The following is an 11,524-nucleotide window of genomic DNA, read 5'->3' as shown; positions in this document are numbered from 1 at the left end:
TCACACACAAAATATACCCTTAAAACAGGATTTGTAAGTGAAAAGAACCATTTGGAGAGATTTTTCCAAGATACTTCCTTCTGCAGAAGAAATATTTGGGTTCATTAAGAGTCAAGATGGCTTCACGATTGCTCTCCTGTACTATTTCAGGCATGTGGTTTTTGTGTGCACTTCTGAACATTCATTTTATTTATGGCCCCTTGGAATTATTATCACATATTCCAGTCATGCTAAATCATTCAAGGTGTGGTGGAGAGCTGGTGAGGGGTGCAATTTAGCAAGAGGGGGTGTGGTCTGGGGAGAGCTGGAAAGGGTTAAGGCTTTAGTCTTCCAACAAAGCAATTTTTATCTCTCCACTTTAAAAGTCAGAGTGGTAAAGGGCTATATCAGATGTTGGCTGAAGCCCATCATTGGGACAGCTGTCCCTCCATCTCCCAGCAAATACTGCACTCAGTGTTGCCTGGTAAACATAATCTTGACACAAGGGCTAGAAAATAGCAGTTAAGCTTTGTGTGACTGACCCGCAGCAGATTGTCAAACATTGTATAGGAAAGGGGCAACAGGCTGAAACAAGACCCAGGAAGAACTGACAGGTGAAAGAAGAGGACTTAAGGGAGGGCTGTCAGAACATTTTGGTCATTGACACAAAAACGTAAAGATTTTCTACAGGGGACTGGAAACAGTCGGTGCTGTTCTACACTCTCCTAGCTGCAATGCAAGCTCTCCGCTTAAGAAATGGAAATCCGGGTTGAGTCACTCCTACATCATCACCAACTAGGGGCCTGTCCAATTAGCTCAGGCTAGTTAATGCAATTACGGACACCAACTTGATTACATTGCAACCCCCAAGAGTGTCCTATTAGCACATCTAAATGTGTTTGCTAGCTGGCTTCAGTCGGAAGGCAGTCACCGGAAAACAAGCTCAGCAAGAAGGGGAGATCCTCTCGCTCCTGGGAGCTGGAACGTTTCCAACCAGAGACACCAACTTTTCTTCTAACAAGCCATGAAGCTATGCATGGGAAGCTGCCTTATAGCAAGCCAGAGGATTGGTCCTCTCAGCTCGGTATTAGACTTGAATGGCAGCGCTTCTCCAGCATTGCAGACTGAAATCTTTTCCCAGGCCTACATGGAGATGCTGGAGATTGAGCCTCGAACTATCTGCATGCAGGGCAGATGCTCTTCTGCTGAGTTAGGGTCCTTCTCCTAAAATAAAGTAAGATTCCAGTTTTCATGGTTCCACATGAATGCCTGATACAAATAAGAATACAGTGGTACCTCGAGTTAAGTACTTAATTCGTTCTGGAGGTCCGTTCTTAACCTGAAACTGTTCTTAACCTGAGGTACCACTTTAGCTAACGGGGCCTCCTGCTGCGAGATTTCTGTTCTCATCCTGAAGTAAAGTTCTTAACCCGAGGTACTATTTCTGGGTTAGCGGAGTTAACCTGAAGCATCTGTAACCTGAAGCGTCTGTAACACGAGGTACCACTTTATAGGAAGCTGGCCCATGTAGCCTTGCGAGGAACGCTTGAAGGAGCTGGGTATGTTTAGCCTGGAAAAGAGGAGACTGAGAGGAGATATGATAGCCATTTACAAATATCTTAATTGCTGTCACATGGAAGTTGGAGCAAACTTGTTTTCTCCTGCTCTGGAGGGTAGGCACTCAAGCCAATGGCTTCAAGTTACAAGAGAGGAGACTTTGACTAAACATCAGGAAGAACTTTCAGACAGCAAGAGCTGTTCAGCAGCGGAACAGACTTCCTTGGAAGGTGGTGGACTCTCCTTCCTTGGAGGTTTCCAAGCAGAGGTTGGGTGGCCATCTGTCATGGATGCTTTAGCTGAGATTCCTGCATTGAAGTGGGTTGGACTAGATGACCCTCGGGGTCCCTTCCAACTCTACGATTCTATTATTCTAGCTCAGTACTGTCTACACTGACTGGCAGTGGCTTCTCCACGGCTTCAGCCAGCCGACATTCCCAGATATACGGTACCTGGAGATGGTGGGGATTGAAACTGGGGCATCCTGCATGCAAAAAGGGGGGGAACTGGAAGGAGGTTTGTTGCACACCAGCAAAAAAACCCACTTTAATTAACTAACTGGTCTGTATGTGATTGATCTGCAGAACAGCAACAATCTGAAACATCCTTCATTCAGTGTATCTGAAGAAGCGTGCATGCATATGAAAGCTTATACCCAGAACAAACCTAGTTGGTCTCTAAGGTGCTACTGGACAATTTTCTTATTTTATTCATCCTTCATTTTGACTCACTTAAGATCAGGGCATAACATCTACAGAGGCTGATAGGTTTTTTTTTTTTTTTTTTTTTTTTTTTTGCTCTCTCCTAGCTGGAAATGTAAAGTGGTCACAAAAGAGCCTGTCTGGCACTCTCCATTTGTTTTTGTTTTTACTTTTCATTTCAAAGGAACCAGGAGATAAGAGGTACTGCACTCTTACTATCTCAGCAGCCTCTCAGGAGAAAGCAGGGAGATAAAAGGTATTCAATCATCTTCTCCTGACCTTAGTCTGCTACTAATTGGTGATGCTTTAGGCAACACCTGGTCTTAGCGGAACCCCAAAATTTAGATTATAATGTGTTAACGGAAAAATCTGAGGGCTCCCTTGGACAAAAACAAAGACACCAACCAGGATTACTTGGAGCAAAACAGCAGCCTGTAGGCTTGGCCTTTATTGAACTGTTGCAACAGGGTGCTCCCCTCACTTGCAGGAGAGAGGAAAGACACAGAAAAAAATGGTGTGCAAGGTCTTATAAAGACTTTTGAAATTCCCATCCTGTAGATCAAGCCCACCCCCAGAAACATCATACATACATCACAGAAAGGAGGGGTTGAGGGAGGAGTTGTGGTGGTAACCTGAGTGTCCTGTCACCTGGCTGGTTCCCCCTTTCCCCCTCCCCATGAGTACTTTCCAGGTGACAGAGGGGAGTTTGCAGTTTCCTGCCCCCAGAGGGAAGAGCTGATTATTGTCCTTTGTTCCAGTCTGTGCTGAATCCACTCCCATATGCAAGTTCTTTGTGATCTTGATGGTCTTCTGTCTAGGACCATCAGGGTTGGCATAGCAACTGGGCAGGGCTCCTGTGTATGTGCTGGTATGCTCAAGGGATTATGGCTGCCCTGTATCAAACCTTCCCCATTTTGTAGTCCTTCCTTCATGGAGTAAAATAAAAGTGGAACAGTGCAAATCCGATGTATGGTTGATTTTCTATGAATTTATAACAGAAGCGTAGCTGTCAGGGGTTCAGGAGCAGAGGCACAGGGAAGAGAGGAGATGGAGAGCGAAGGGGAAGAATCCGAGGGGAGCGTAGGAGAAGAGGACAGTGGACCGAGGGATTCCATGAGCCTCTCCAGCGAATCGGAAGATTCACAGAAGGGGGCGCCAGTGGCCAGGGGTAGGGGGTTCCCAAGGGGAACGCCCCAGGAGCAAGGGGGCAGCGGGGACTCCCAGAGCAGTAGTTGGAAATCAGGACCAGCTTCCCCACGAGAGCAGAGTGGGGGGGAAGAGTCCCAAGGATCGGGGCCAGTGCATTCCCCACCAGGGAGAGAAGATAAGGCAGGGCTGACCACGCCTCCATCGGAGAGTCAGACAACGGAGGGGAGGTCAGATCCGGCCAGTATCCCGGAAGAGGGAAGCAGTGACAGAAGTAGTGTAACGGTCAGGAGGAAGGTCACTGGGTTGGCGCGAGAGGCAAGTTCAAATGTACAGGAGCGCGGGACAGCAGAGAATGAGGATTGGGAACCGGGTCCTAAAGCCCGCCGGAGGGAGGGGGAGGAGCTAAGCGACTCAGCGTCGGAAGAGTCCAGAAAGGGCAATGCCCCAGCGGGCAGGAGGACCCAGAGGAGGAGAGAGCAGCGTAAAAGGTGGAGCAGGGCTAGGATCTTAAACTGGTGTCATAGGGGAGGAGACTCAGACGGTACTTCGCCGGTCTAGGGTTAAGACGTAGAGCTGCGCGCTGCGGCTTGGAAATGGAAACTGAACATCAATAAAGACTTTTGTACATAACGGCAGCCTGGCGTTGGTCCTCTGTGATTTGGGACCTAGGGGCAGCTCTGACAGTAGCGTATGTAGTGTGTGAGTGTGAGTGTGTGTGAAGTTTGTACAAACTGAATGATGGGGGGGGGGGTTGTTCCTGCTACAGTTTGTATAACTTTACTTGTGGTACTTCAGCCCTGCAATGTCTGGGGGTCACTCCTGCTTGCTCTCCTGCAAGGGGTTTAGACTTCTGCCCTAAAATCCGCTCCTGATGATGTCATTACTTCTTATGTGCCAGAATCCAACTTGACTGGAAAGAAGTACAGATTATCAAAATTCCGACACACCCCACCAGGTATGTAAACCAGTAAACCCTATCCTAAAACCCAAACAGCATTTCCTTGGGGTTCTGACAGTACCAACACCCAAGGGGAAAACCAATCCGTTAGTCATTTAGTTGTGTCCGACTCTTCGTGACCCCATGGACCAGAGCACGCCAGGCACTCCTGTCTTCCACTGCCTCCCGCCGTTTGGTCAAACTCATGCTGGTAGCTTCTAGAACACAGTCCAACCATCTCGTCCTCTGTCGTCCCCTTCTCCTTGTGCCCTCCATCTTTCCCAACATCAGGGTCTTCTCCAGGGAGTCTTCTCTTCTCATGAGGTGGCCAAAATATTAGAGTCTCAGCTTCAGGATCTGTCCTTCCAGTGAGCACTCAGGGTTGATTTCCTTAAGAATGGATAGATTTGATCTTCTTGCAGTCCATGGGACTCTCAAGAGTCTCCTCCAGCACCATAATTCAAAAGCATCAATTCTTCAGCGATCAGCCTTCTTTATGGTCCAGCTCTCACTTCCATACATCACTACTGGGAAAACCATAGCTTTAACTATACGGACCTTTGTTGGCAAGGTGATGTCTCTGCTTTTTAAGAATCCCAAGTATGAAGAGCTAAAAGACCAGTCTTTGCTTCTGGGGTCTCACACACTAAAAATGAATTATTATTTTTTGTTACAGATAGGTAGCCGTGTTGGTCTGCCATAGTCAAAACAAAATAAAAAAATTCCTTCCAGTAGCACCTTAAAGACCAACTAAGTTAGTTCTTGGTATAAGCTTTCGTGTGCATGCACACTTCTTCAGATACACTGAAACAGAAGTCACCAGACCCTTCTATATAGTGAGAAGGTGGGGAGGGGTATTACTCAGAAGGGTGGTGGGATTGGGTGATTGGCAGATAGCTGTGATGAGCCTGTTGACGACTCTTAACGACTGCAATAGGTCTTACAGGAAAAAGCAAGGGGTGAAAAGGTGAAAAATGGCTTTGTCATGTATAATGAGATAAGAATCCAATGTCTTTGTTCAGACCAGGTCTCTCCATGGTTTTAAGTTTGGTGATAAGTTGCAATTCAGCAGCTTCTCTTTCCAGTCTATTTCTGAAATTCCTTTGTAATAGAACAGCTACTTTGAGATCTTGTATAGAATGTCCTGGGAGATTGAAGTGTTCTCCTATTGGTTTCCCTGTCTTGTGGTTCCTGATGTCGGATTTATGTCCTATTATTTTTTGAGCAGCATAAGACTGGATAGCTTATCTGGCTAGAGCATGGCGCTGATAAATGCCAAGGTTGCAGGTTCGATCCTTGTATGGACCAGCTGCATATTCCTGCTAGATGGTCCGCAGGGTCCCTTTCAATTCTACAATTTTAACACCTGCATGGTGTTCCCAATCCTTTTCACTCCTGTTTTACTGGCCATCTTTCTTTTTTTTCCTTTTCCTTTTTCTGCCCCATGGACTGGACGTAGCCAATGAAGGAGCACTTATTCGCAAAAATGAAAGGAAAAATGGCCACCTGTCTTCAAGAGGATTACATGCATTGAGTAAGCGAATGTTATAAGAATTCTAAGGTCCCAAATATAAAATAAACATTCATAAATGTACAAGGCAAACACATAAGTATATAAACCATGTGTCTGTAATAGTACTGGAGAGCAATCCTGAAGGCATTTTGACTCTGCCAGTGACCTCAAATATTCCTCTGCAGTGAGGAAGGAAATGGGAAAGCCTCCTTATTGCCTCTTTACTCAAATCCTGTCTTGAGGGTGTATTTGTGTATGAATAGGGTGAGCCTGTGACCTGGATTTAGCATCTCAAAAGGCGTGGCCGGCATGCCCAGGTGGAGCAATCAGTGACGACTGTCAGCTATCTTGATAAACAGGATTTCTGTTGTAGACTGCCTCCTTGTGATGTATTTCTGTTGGGGACCGCCTCCTCCTGTGATGTATGTATGATGTTTGGGGGGGGGGGTCTTGAGCTACAGGATGGGCAATTTCAAAAGTCTATTTAAGGGCTTGCACACCATTGTTCAGGGAACCTACTCAAGGACTCTGTACGGGCTCTTGGATACCCCATAAGCGAAAAGGAGCGTTTTTTTCTATAACACTTAAGATTGTCTCCTTGCTACCACAATGTCGCAGCAGCGTGTGCTCCCCCAGAGCAAGAAAACCTTCCTTCAGTCTTACAACAAGAGGCTGAAAGATGACATCAGGTCGGTCATGGATAACTTCAGAGAGATAATCAAAACTGCAAAGATTGAGGAAGAAACCCAAGTTTCTCGGGCAACCCAAGGCGAGCAGGACAACTATGAGATGCATGTCAGAGCTGCAAATATTGTTCGGGCTGGTGAGTCTCTTATGAAGCTTGTCTCTGACCTAAAACAGTTCCTGATCCTCAATGACTTCCCTTCCATCAATGAAGCCATCAACAATGGGAACCAGCAGTTGCGCAGCCTTCAGGAGGCATGTGACAAGAAACTTATTGCCCTGCGTGATCAGATCTCCATAGACCTCTATGTGCTGGAAGAAGAATATTACTCTTCCGGCTACAGTCTGTGTGACAGCAACAACCTCCTGCTGTGTGAAGCATATAGGAGACAGGAGCCAACCACGTCCTCTCCAGGCCTAGCCATGCCTCTGGAGGCTGCCATGCATGGAGCATGCCTGAAAAGGGAGCCCCTGCAATTCTCCACAGTTTTGTGGCATTTTGACAGTTGAACGGTCTGGTGGTGCCAGTTCGCCTAAATACTCGATTGCAACATGCTTGTGGCGATGTTAAAAGTAGGATTTTGTGAGGGGGTATTAATTGTAAAAATGTATATTCCTCTAATTGTTAACAAATTGTTTGAATAAAGTCAATTTTTATACATACAAAAAAACCCAAAACAATTTCCAACACAGCTGCAAACTGAGAAAGACCCCAGCTTTAAAAGGCTGGATCACGTTTAGCGTTTGCTACGATCGTTGGGGTTTTTTTAGTGCAGGGGGATTTTGGAGAGGTCGCTTGTGCCCACTCTGCGCTCTCAGCTTGGACAGAAGAGCCATGCAAGGTAAGCTGGTTTCCCCCACCCCCTGCTGACACCCCAGTGCAATATCTATGAGCTTTTTGGGGGGATGTGTGTCTTTCTTCCCCGAATTGTGCGCCACGGGACGCAGCTGAGCACATGGTGCGCCGTGTGGATTAGGAAGGTGGATATGTACCGAGTCAGACTGTTGCTCCATCTGGTCCAGTATTGTCCACACTGACTGGCAGCAGCAGCAGCGTCCCCCGGGGTTTCAGGCGGGGGTCTTCTCCCTGCCCTACCCGGAGATGCCGGCGATTTCTGCATGCCAAGCAAGCGATCTAGCGCTCTGGGTGCTCGGTTTGGAGACGTGAAGTTTGAAAAAGCGCGCCAGGGCGGAGTCAGACAAGGGCATAGGATGAAGAGGATCTTGTATTTACCGAGCCTGCAAGTCGCGGTTTTGCGGCTGGATCCAGGCCCTGTTTACTCCCGCCTATCGATCCCGGCGGGATTTATCACTCCTCCGGAATAGGGCGCCATCGATCGGGTTGGGATATTTGTAAGACGTGTCAGAGCCCGTGATCGATTTCGCTCCTGGAGAAATTGCTGTCTAGAGTTGCACTGCAGCCTCCTGGGGATTTGGGGCTGTCTAGGGTTGTGGCCGCCGCCTTTGGAAGAGCTGTACAGGGTGGCGATATTTATTACGTTTTTTTAGCGAGGCCTGTATGCCATTTAATAAAAACAAACTGTAAGCGGGTTAGCATAGATAATATAAAATAGCCATTAAAAAGCATTAAAAAGAGACTTTTGAGAACAGTATATCATAATTATCGAATTATAGATCAAATAAACAGATTTTAGAAACAAATGTGCACAATGCAAGCACTGTAAGCTATAAAGGCATTGGGGTTATTATGATCCGCACCAGATCGAGGGCTACTTTCCTTTAAGCTTGTCTGGAAGTTAAAAGGTAAAGGTAAAGGTACCCCTGCCCGTACGGGCCAGTCTTGACAGACTCTGGGGTTGTGCGCCCATCTCACTTAAGAGGCCAGGGGCCAGCGCTGTCCGGAGACACTTCCGGGTCACGTGGCCAGCGTGACATCGCTGCTCTGGCGAGCCAGAGCCGCACACGGAAACGCCGTTTACCTTCCCTCTGGTAAGCGGTCCCTATTTATCTACTTGCACCCGGAGGTGCTTTCGAACTGCTAGGTTGGCAGGCGCTGGGACCGAGCAGCGGGAGCGCACCCCGCCGCAGGGATTCGAACCGCCGACCTTTCGATCGGCAAGCCCTAGGTGCTGAGGCTTTAACCCACAGCGCCACCTGCGTCCCTTGTCTGGAAGTTACTGTGCAGTAACTGCCTATTTCCATTGAAGGATAAACACTGTATTTGCTCAGATACACTCATTTCCTATGCTGCAGGGCTGACGATAGCTGGTACCCAAAATAGTTCCCAGGATTTAGCCTCCGTTAGTTCAGATGAAACCCGCTGGCTGACCGGCACAGGGGCATTTTCCCCAGTACAGTAGCTGGGAAGCTAATTGATTCACCGCCACCCAGCACGGAAATTCCATAAGGAGCAGAAACGTCCGTCGTTGATTTTAAAGTCATGTAGTTTAATCAGAGTATTTTTAATCAAAAAACAATTGTTTACAAGCCAGCACATTGACGCTACAAGACAAGACCTGTGGGGGTGCCCCTGCAGAGGCAGAGATTATTTGGTTTGCTTGAGAGAATGCAGGGAGGAGGGAGGGGCGGGTTGTCCTCGAAGTTGTGATAATATTATTAGTAATATTAGCCAGGGTGATTGCAAATGATTAGTGGCCAGTTACTGGGACGCGGGTGGCGCTGTGGGTTAAACCACAGAGCCTAGGACTTGCCGATCAGAAGGTCGGCAGTTCAAATCCCCGCGACGGGGTGAGCTCCCGTTGCTCAGTCCCTGCTCCTGCCAACCTAGCAGTTCGAAAGCACGTCAAAGTGCAAGTAGATAAATAGGTACCACTCCAGCGGGAAGTTAAACGGCGTTTCCGTGCGCTGCTCTGATTCGCCAGAAGTGGCTTAGTCATGCTGGCCACATGACCCGGAAGCTGTACGCCAGCTCCCTCGGCCAATAAAGCGAGATGAGCGCCGCAACCCCAGAGTCGGCCACGACTGGACCTAATGGTCAGGGGTCCCTTTACCTTTTTACTGGTTAGTCAATGGCTACTTTGAGTAGAACCAATACTGAACACCCCTTATAGTTTTTGTTAACCTACACTAACTGTTTTTGTGAAGTGGGGTCACCCATATGCGTCTGTATTATTCCTTGGCTCTGGGCCTCCGGTGGGAGATTCTCCTCGCTTTGCAGTATCAAGATGGCTGGCATCCTGCTGAATGCGCCAGGCGGGCCTTGACAATATTTTGATGTTTTTTCCTTACCGAGTAAAAATACCCATCTGCGTGAGCAGATTGGCAAAGGGGGTTTGGAGTTTCGCAGAGCATGTGTTCTGGAGCAGGCCTGGGTCCCAGAGGGGGCTGCAGAAGAGATGGCTTGCCTTAATTTCCTCTGTCACATGAAGTGCTTCTTCAGTAGAGCTGCGGATCTGCACGCAACAAACCAGCCGGCTACTTGTGTCATTCCTGAACTGTGGAGGGTATTGCTGCGACAACCAAATTTCAGTCTTTCCTTTGGAATAACATCACAGCCAAAGTTGTCCATATCAGTTGCTCTGTTGTTGCATATTTAAATTAGCACGCTTGTGGAGAGGGGGACTGTATTTTGGGGTGGGGGCCAAAGAAACAGAATACAGTTGTACCTCGGGTTACATACACTTCAGGTTACATATGCTTCAGGTTACAGACTCTGCCAACCCAGAAATATTACCTTGGGTTAAGAACTTTGCTTCAGGTTGAGAACAGAAATTGTGCTTTGGTGGCATGGCGGCAGCAGGAGGCCCCATTAGCTAAAGTGGTGCTTCAGGTTAAGAACAGTTTCAGGATAAGAACGGACCTCCGAAATGAATTAAGTACTTAACCCGAGGTACCACTGTAAAATACAGTGAAAGAATGCGTTTTCATTGGAGCCTGGTCCAAATCTGTGTGCATTGCTGTTTCAGTAGCATTTCTGCCAATGATAATTTTAAAATTCTGTCTCTCACTTGCTTTATGAGCACTCTGTATTGAGCACTGCAAGCTCACATGATTAGGAAGCTGCCTTGTGTGGAGTTGGGACTGTTGGCCCATCGTGCTCAGGTTGTCAACTCTGGCTGGCAGCAGCTTCCCAAGGTTGCAGGCAAGCATACGGTAATTCCTGGTCCTAGGAATTATTGCATGCAGAAGGTCCCAGGTTCAAAGCAGATGCTTTGCCACTGAGTTAGCAGCCTTTGAAACAGAAAGCTTTTTTATACTGAATCAGACTATTGGTCCACCTGGCACAGTGTTACTACACTGGCTGGCAGCAGCTGCCACAGGTTTCACATCGGATATTCTCAGCCCTACCTGGAGGGAGACGCTGGGGTTTGAATCTGGGACCTTCTGCCTGCCTGTGCTCTGCCACTGAGTTACGCCTAGTTCCCGATTATAGCACAGTGCACCATGTATTTTTATACATCAGCAGTGTAGAATTTTTTTGGCTCCATGTGTCAGGACTTCAAAGCTCACAGCAGGCAGCAAGATGCTGATAATGGGAAGAGATTTTTATTTATTTTTGCTTCCTTTCAAAGGAAAGAGCCTCTTCATTATCAGCTTTTTGCTGTCTGCCCTGTGTGGTTGAACTGAGCAGTTTCAGATGCGCAGGAGAGTGCTCTTGCACACCCAGAACCAGCAGGATCATCGTCCTGTCACATCAGCCAGTGGGGGTGGGAGACCATGCTGCTGGATGCTTAGTGCTGGGTTTCAGCCTCAAACAAGAGAGCAGGGGTTGCTTTAAAGTCCTTTGCCCAAAGCACTCTGCAAAGCTGGTTGTGCTAATCCTTTCAGCAACTGGCTAGGGGTCAGCAGGTAGGGGAGCAGAGGTTGTGAATGGGCGCAGCTCATGAAATAGTCAGGTCCCGTTTTTCAATTATATTTGCATTGCTTCTTTCAATTTCTCATATTGCATTGGATCATTTGTTTATTGTGTCTCAGGTTGTTTTCTATGGGATTCGAATGTTTATGCCACAAAATGCAGTGTAGGAAAGGAAGCGATACAAATGCAATTAAAAACTATGTGGCGTCTAGCGCAGTAAATCAGAG

General features: G+C 47.5%; 1 pseudogene across 1 annotated transcript; it reads left to right on the top strand.

The window, feature by feature from the left end:
- Positions 1–6,341: 6,341 nt before the first annotated feature.
- LOC307205235 (mediator of RNA polymerase II transcription subunit 22 pseudogene) lies at positions 6,342–7,030 on the top strand (annotated as a pseudogene). Its single transcript has one exon. The product of its transcript is annotated as a mediator of RNA polymerase II transcription subunit 22 pseudogene (transcript).
- The last annotated feature ends 4,494 nt before the right edge of the window (positions 7,031–11,524 follow it).

This window comes from Podarcis cretensis (assembly GCF_951804945.1).
Source record: "Podarcis cretensis genome assembly, chromosome: 16".
Lineage (NCBI taxonomy): Eukaryota > Metazoa > Chordata > Lepidosauria > Squamata > Lacertidae > Podarcis > Podarcis cretensis.
The sequence above is the reverse complement of the archived record's forward strand: the minus strand, read 5'-3'. Positions and strand labels throughout refer to the sequence as shown.